Source organism: Arvicanthis niloticus, unplaced genomic scaffold (genome assembly GCF_011762505.2).
Source record: "Arvicanthis niloticus isolate mArvNil1 unplaced genomic scaffold, mArvNil1.pat.X pat_scaffold_688_arrow_ctg1, whole genome shotgun sequence".
Classification (NCBI taxonomy): Eukaryota; Metazoa; Chordata; class Mammalia; order Rodentia; family Muridae; genus Arvicanthis; species Arvicanthis niloticus.
Genome location: NW_023046300.1, coordinates 30,520 through 37,994, shown reverse-complemented (window position 1 = coordinate 37,994; position 7,475 = coordinate 30,520). Strand labels below are relative to the sequence as shown.

The 7,475-nt window shown below is 44.4% G+C and overlaps 1 non-coding gene across 1 annotated transcript; it reads left to right on the top strand.

Annotated features, from left to right (window-relative positions):
* The first annotated feature begins 3,015 nt into the window (after positions 1-3,015).
* On the top strand, positions 3,016-3,144 carry LOC117702313 (small nucleolar RNA SNORA31). Its single transcript, XR_004606007.1, has one exon. It is a non-coding gene; the product is annotated as a small nucleolar RNA SNORA31 (small nucleolar RNA).
* The last annotated feature ends 4,331 nt before the right edge of the window (positions 3,145-7,475 follow it).

Sequence of the window (7,475 nt, the reverse complement as noted above, 5' to 3'; positions counted from 1 at the left end):
TGTGCTGTAAGCCCATCTGGTAACTATTTCACTTTAGATATTATATTCTGTAGTTAGTTCTGGGGGGCTGGGAATGTAGTACCTTGAGCCAAACTAATCACAGCCTTCTGAAGACTGAGGCAGAGACAGGAGTTCAAGGCCAATCTGGGGTGCAGAGTGGCAAGAGGCTATGTGGGGGGAGATTTTAATTATATTTCTCTTCTCATTCTGTTTCTGTTTTTTTCCCTTAAGTCTCTGAACATCTTTATAAGAAGCTTTCATGAAAAAAAAAATTTTAAAAAGAAAAAGAAGAAGCTTTCATGGGACTGGAGAGAGCTCAGTGGTTAGAGCAATTGTTGTTTTCCCAGAGGGTTAAAAGTCAGTCCCCAGGACACACAGCAGGCAGCTTGCAATCACCAATAACTCCAGCTTCAAAGAATCTGACACTATTATCTGGCCTCTGTAGTTACTTGCACTCGTGTGCTCATACATACATACATACATACATACACACACACACTAAAAATAAGGAGAAAAATACTTATTTTAGTTTCTATGTGTGTATTTTGCCTGCACATACACATGTGAGTGAATCACATGCTTGTGATGCCAGGGGGACAGGAGAGGGCATGGAATCCCTTGGAACTGGAGTTTACACCCTTGTGAGCCATCATGTAGGTGCTGGGAACCAAACCTGGATCCTCTGCAAGAGTAGCATGTGTTCTTAACCACAGAGGTATCTCTCCAGCCATAAAGGAAGATCTTCATGTATGCCAGCTCGAGGTATGTGTGAATCTGTCACTGTCACTGGCAGCCTCCTGGTACAGGGTCTGGACTGGTGCTCTGGAGCATGCCTGGAAGTTTTTGATTGGGTACAGCTGGACATTGTGAATGTTGATGTTGGCACTGTTGAGTAGCTGAATCTTTTTTTTTGAAGTGAGGAATCGCATGGTTGAGTTCTTTATAGAGAGGTTAAATACTTGCAAGCTTTGTTCTCTTGCTTTATTATGATAGCTCCAGAATGCTGGTTCTAAATCGGGGGCCATACGCATTCATCTCCACTGAAGGAACATTGGCAATGTCTGTAGATATTTTGGGTGTCGCAACTAGGAGGTTGTTTCTGCCAATTACTGAGTAAAAGCCAAGGATACTGTTAACTATCCTTACACATGGCACACTCCTGCTCAACACACACACACACACACACACACACACACGTGCATGCATTCAATCTCCACAACCCTGAGTTCAATAGTTCAATCCCCAGAACTGCAAAAGTATCACATGTGGGAATTCTAAACCCTGATATGACGTGATGGTGCCCAAAGATGGGGCATTTAGAAGATAAGTTGGTCTTGAAGCTAGGGTCCTCGTGAATGACATTCTCGGATGTCATTATTACCTAGGGAGCTCCCTGGATCTCTTCTACCAGATGAAAATTCAAGAAGACGATGTGCAGCCTCTCACCAGAGCCCACCCATGCTGGCACCTAACCTCATAGGTGTGGCCTCTGTAACACATTCCTATCGTTTATGAGCCATCAGGACTCGTACTTGAGGATAGCATCCCAAACCAAGACATCTTATGCCTAAGACCAATACTCACTGCACCACAGAGCCCATATGCCTCTTCTAGTTAGAACTGGAACATCTCCTCCATCCATGTGAACTCTGGAAGCTGCTTGGCCTCCAGCCTCCTGGTTGTTGTTTTCCCAATAGCTGGTCCTTGCCTGTTTGTACAAGCATCAAGGAAACTCCATGTGAACTGCAGTCATATCTGCATGGTTCCTTCCTCTCCAGTGTTGTGTTCACAAATTCCAGCTGCCTCACAGTTTTAACTGATGAGCCCCCCGCCCTGGTCTGTCAGAATCCTGTGCTTGTTCTGCAAAGCACCTCTAGGCAGAAACCTCAGCTAAACATGGGGCTCCCAAAGCCTTGTCCCATACTTATGGACCTACCACCCAGAGGACTACCTGCCTCTGTTTTCTGACTCTCTCAAAAGATGCCTGCATAGAATGCAGCCTTGAAAGGCCAAGATCACATCTCCCTGTGGAACATAGGGAAGCTTTGTCTCCTGCTCAGCGTTGTAAAGACTATGTCTTCTTCTGGGATAAAGGCCAAAAGAATGAAAGTGCAAGGAGCACTGCTGATTCCCTATGCTCCAGCTCTGCTTCCGTAACACAGCTCACGACACACACCTGGACCTCTGCACATCACCCGGTGGAAACTGGATATTAAAGAACCAGAGTCGCTGCTTACACACTGACCAGCGCTATTTCTGTGAGTAATAAAGTCTGTCTCCGGCCTCGGAGTCTTTTGTCTTCTGCCAGCATCCATAAAATAAGAACGAACTAAGTTATTAACTTGTAAGTGTGTTCCCTTTCTATTCTTAGAACGCCTTCTATCACACGCTTTCCTTGTAAATGGTGTGACGCACACACATACACACACACCCTTCTTCTTCTGGCTATCATCTATTGTGAAGGCAATAATTTTAAGAAACAAATAAACACAGAACTTTTGGTGGCAATAGAATTAGGAAAAAATTTCAATTAACAATCAATAGTAACAAGAGAAATCATTTTACATTGAGTACTTAGGGGAGGCCTCTGTGAACAGGAGACATTTAAACTGAATCTGGGGCCAGGGGAGGAGGTGACACATGGCAAACAAGGGAAAGCACCTTCCTGGCAGAAGAAACAGCATCTGCAAAGCCCTGAGAGTGGAAGAGCTCGGACCTTTGAAGAGATCAGGCAGGCTGATATTTGGTGAGGGAGGATGATTAGCCAGATCTAATGCAGAGGTTCTCAACTCTTGTCTTTTAAAATCTACCCAAGATAGCCTGGCAGTGGTAGCACATGCCTTTGGTCCCAGCACTCCATTCAAGAGGCAGGAAGATCTCTGAGTTCAAGGCCAGCCTGGTCTACAGAGAAAGTTCCAAGGCAGCCAGGCTACAACAGAGAAATCCTATCTTGAACAACCAAAACAAATAAATATAAAATCTACCCAGGAGCTTGTTAAATAAATCAGTGTTCCAGAGCATCTCAGATCAACTAAACCATAACACTTAAAAGTCACACACTTCTGGGTTGCCTAGGATGCAAAAGGAAACGCTCTCCCTGTGCCTGTCTTTGTGGCAGTCCAGGTTGAACTGGGTAGCACATCTATATGCTTTGAAAGTTACCCACTCAAGCTGGGCTGCTCAGGAAAGCAGTCTCTTTGTTGTGCAGTAACCAATCGGATCTATCACCTGTCACCATAACTGGCTGCTGCTTACCATCCATACAACACCAGGACCTAGGACAAATGGGACTGATGTCATCTTGAGCTTTTATTTTGACTATTAAGTATTTAAAGTGGAGGCATTGTTTGGGGCGGGGGATTGTTTGTTTTAGGTTGGTTTTTTTGTTTGTTTGTTTGTTTGTTTTTTAAGAAAAAAATGCCATGTAGGTCGTCTAAAATTAAAATGCATTTAAATTTTTTCTTTTAAAAAGTGACACACACCTTTAATCCTAACACTTAGGAGACTGGGGCAGAGGGACTTCAAAATTGAGTCTAACCTGGGCTGCATAGGGAGACTGTCTCAGAATGAGCAGGAACTGGGGATGATGGTGCTCACTGACGGGGCTTTTGCCTAGTGCACACTGGGTACACTCACCAGCACCACAGAAAAGGAAGCAGGGCTGAACCATTGATGAGTTTTTTAAAAAAATATTTCTAGAAGACTCCATTGCATAGTCAGCACTGAGTCTGGCCGGCAGTCTTGACCCTGCATATCTTCATATGACTTAGGTTTTACTAAGGCATTTGGATTGGAGTTAGACAGAGGTTAAAGGCCACTGAAGGTATTTAAGCATGGAAAAGACACTTGATTAGATTTGAGTTTTAAAAGATCCCCAGGGGCTGGAGAGAAGGATCAGTTGTTAAGAACACTTGCTCTTGCAGAGGAACCAGGTTTAATACCCAGCATCCACGTGGTCATTCACAACCATCTGTAATTCCAGTTCTAATGGATCAGAAATCTTTTGACCTCCTTGGGCACCAGATATGTACCTGGTGTGCGGACATGTATGCAGACAAACACAGAAAATAAAAATAAATAAATCTAAAAAAAAAAAAAAAAAAACCTCTAGAAATAAAAACAAAGAACTCCCCCAAGGGCTGAGGATGCAACTCGGTCAGCAAAGCAGGGAGCCCTGGGTCTGGCATCCAACACCATACAAACCAGACATGGTGACAGGAGCTGTAAACTTGTATGGTGAAGTCAAGGCTCTCCTGGGCTATGTTAAGGCTCTCACCAAACCCCTCTGGCTTCCATGAGAAGAAAGGATTAGAGGAAGTCAATGGCGTGGAAATGAGTTAGGAACTCACAGAAATTGTAGAGACAAGAGATTGTGCAAGCTGGACTAGGCTTGGAGTAAGGGGTGGGTAGCCTCGTGGAAAACACCGAGAAGCAAGACGGAGAGTCTGGTGAGATCAGAGCATAGGGGCTCCTGAAGATCATGGTAATCGCCGTTCATCCTTGCTCTCGTGGACATTGAGAAGATGAGGTATTTAAAACCATGAGTAAGGACTGCATCCAGCTGTACATGACAGAGAAACTCACAGCGCCAGGGACATGGTGGCTTGGTTTTCCTCACACAAACAGAGAATCTAGAAATAAGAGTATGCATCCTAATCGTTCCCTCATGGTGACAAGGGACTGCTACAGCTCCTTTTCGATGGCATTCACAGTAGAAAGGAAGGAGAGAGCGAGAGAGCGCATATCTGTGGCTGTGCCCGTGCCCACACTTGTGCCTGATGGTAACATTTACAGAGATTATTGCTTCTTTTTGACAGGCTAAAATGATAACTTCTTCCCCAAAGAGAGAGTAGATAAGAAAGGATTTAACTTTTACCAGGCTTTCTCATACAAAACAAGAACCGCTGAGACTTTTGGGTAGGGAATGGCGCCCTCAGACGGTGCTTTAAGAAGGTACAGCCCGGCCTGCAGACTCAGCTCAGTGAGCTGAACTGTTTGCTGTTCGCCCCTGCTTGAAGCTCCGGATCCCACAGTGGAAGGAAAGAAACCATACCAGGAAGTCATCCTCTGACCTTCACACGCACACCGCCACACACTAAAAATGAAGTAATTTAAAGTACGGCATGGAGTTAACAGGACAAATAGAAAGGGGGAAACTAGATAAAGGAATCAATAAAAGGTTTGGTTTAGGACAGTGGTTCACAACCTGTGGGTCCCACGATCCCTTTGGGGATCAAACAAGCTTTTCACAAGGGTTTCATATCAGATATCCTGCATATCAGATGTTTACATAATAAGTCATAACAGTAGCAACATTATAGTTATGAAATAACAACAAAAATAATTTTATGGTTGGGGGTCAGCACAACATAAGGAACTGTATTAAAGTGTCACAGTGTTAGGAAGGCTGAGAACCATTGGTGTCCGGGGACTCTCTACACAGCACTATGGGTGCAGAGGTGCATCCCGGTGCTTTTATAAAATCCGTGAGTTCGTTTGCAAGGCTGGAGAAGTGTGTGCGAGCAGATGCTGACTTCTGTATACTGCCTTCACTTTCCCATGTGCCCATGGTCATCCTACGCCAGCAAGCACTTGCTAACAATGTACAATGAAGTGTCAGGTGCTCCCAGACATACATAACATAACATATATAAATAAAACACAAGGCTTACCCTCAGGAAACTTTCAGACTAGAAAGGAAGAAAACATGTATCCTCAAACAGCAAAGATGCAAGTTACTAAAGCGCCATAAAGTTATAACGTTCAGAGGCACAGAATGGCTTCCCCAGAAGGTGGCACTGGTCATTTTTGTAGTTTTAAAAAAACTTTCGTGTGTGTGTGTGTGTGTGTGTGTGTGTGTGTGTAGCTTGCACATGTATATGTATAGGTGGAGGGGGCATGCCACGCTGTACACGGTGGTCAGAGAGAGTTAAGTCCCTCCCTCCACCATGTGGGTTCCGGGAATCTAGTTCCGGTTGTCAGGCAAGCATCTTTACCCACCCTGCCATCTCGATGGTCCAGCCCTGACCTTGTGATTCTTCTGCCTCCACCTCTTAAGGAGTTGGATTCCAGCTATCTCTCCTTTATATGATTCCAGGGATCAAACAAAGGGGGTTGTGCACTGGAGACAGGCACTCTCCCAACTGAGCTACAGCCCTAGCCTGTGAATGTAGTCTCAAAGAATCAGCAGGTGTGTCGGCTGTTGGCTAGAACTCTGGGACAGGGGAGGGAACTGTTACAAAGAAATGGGCTTTCTTTTGCTACACTGTAAGAATTTACTGCTTGCTTCTTTGGTGTGTCAGCCAGTGGTTGAAGCCAAGGCCTCAGGCAAGCACTCTGCCATGGTGGTATTTCCAAGTCCTATATGCTTTAATTATTTATTTCTTTTTAAGATTTCTTTATCTCTAATCTTTCTCTGTGTGTGTGTGTGTTGCCTGCATGAATGTATATATACACCCCGCCGCATGTAGGTTTAGTGTCCATGAAGTTAGATAAGAATCTTGATCCCTCCCAGAACTGGAGTTACAGACATCTAATGAGCTGTCATGTAGGTCTGAGTCCTTTGCAAGAGTAGTCAGTGTTCTTCAGACCCAATATTTGGTTTCTTCTCTATGGGAACAGTCGTGCAAAACTCAGTGTGATATATCTGTCCATTGCCAGCAGGTGGCGCCACAAAATCACACCTAGCAAGGAAAATGCTACCCTCTTCCAAGGAAGCAGCGTCGTAGACCTTTCTAGGCTTTGGAGAATAATCCACAGACCTTACAGGGGCGGGGAGGGGTATCATCTATCTCAGGTATAAGCATTGCTTACCACTGTGTCATCTTGCCCAACAGGATCCCTAACAAATTAAAGATAGGAAAATGTAGTGGCCGTGGAGATGGTTTAAATCAGTAAAGTGTGTCATGTAAGCAAATACACAACACCCTAGTAAAAGGCTAGGTGTGGAGCACACTTGGATAATTCAGTGCCGAGACAAGCAGACTCCCCCAACCCCCCGTGCTCTCTGGGCACCCAGTGCTGCCAAAGTGGCATGGTCTGGGTTTAGTGAGACCCTGTCTCAAAATCTAAGGTGGAAGGGCTGAAGCAAAGGCTCCGTGGTTAAAATCCCAATTAGGCTCGTACAGATGATCCAGATTGGGTTCCTGTCACTCACAGAGACGTTCACAATGGTTTGTCACTCCAGTTCCAGGGGTGCCATTGCCCTCTTCAGAGCCCTTTGAGGGTACCGGGCATGTACATGATACATACACGCATACATGCATACACATCCACATACACATTCACATACACATTCACATACACATTTACATACACATTCATACACATTCACATACACACACATACATATATACATATGTATGCAGGCAAAACACTCATATATATATATATATATATATAATAAAAATAAGTAAATCTTTTTTAAAAACTAAAGTGGAAAGTGATAAATAAAGACACACCTAATATCAGCCTCT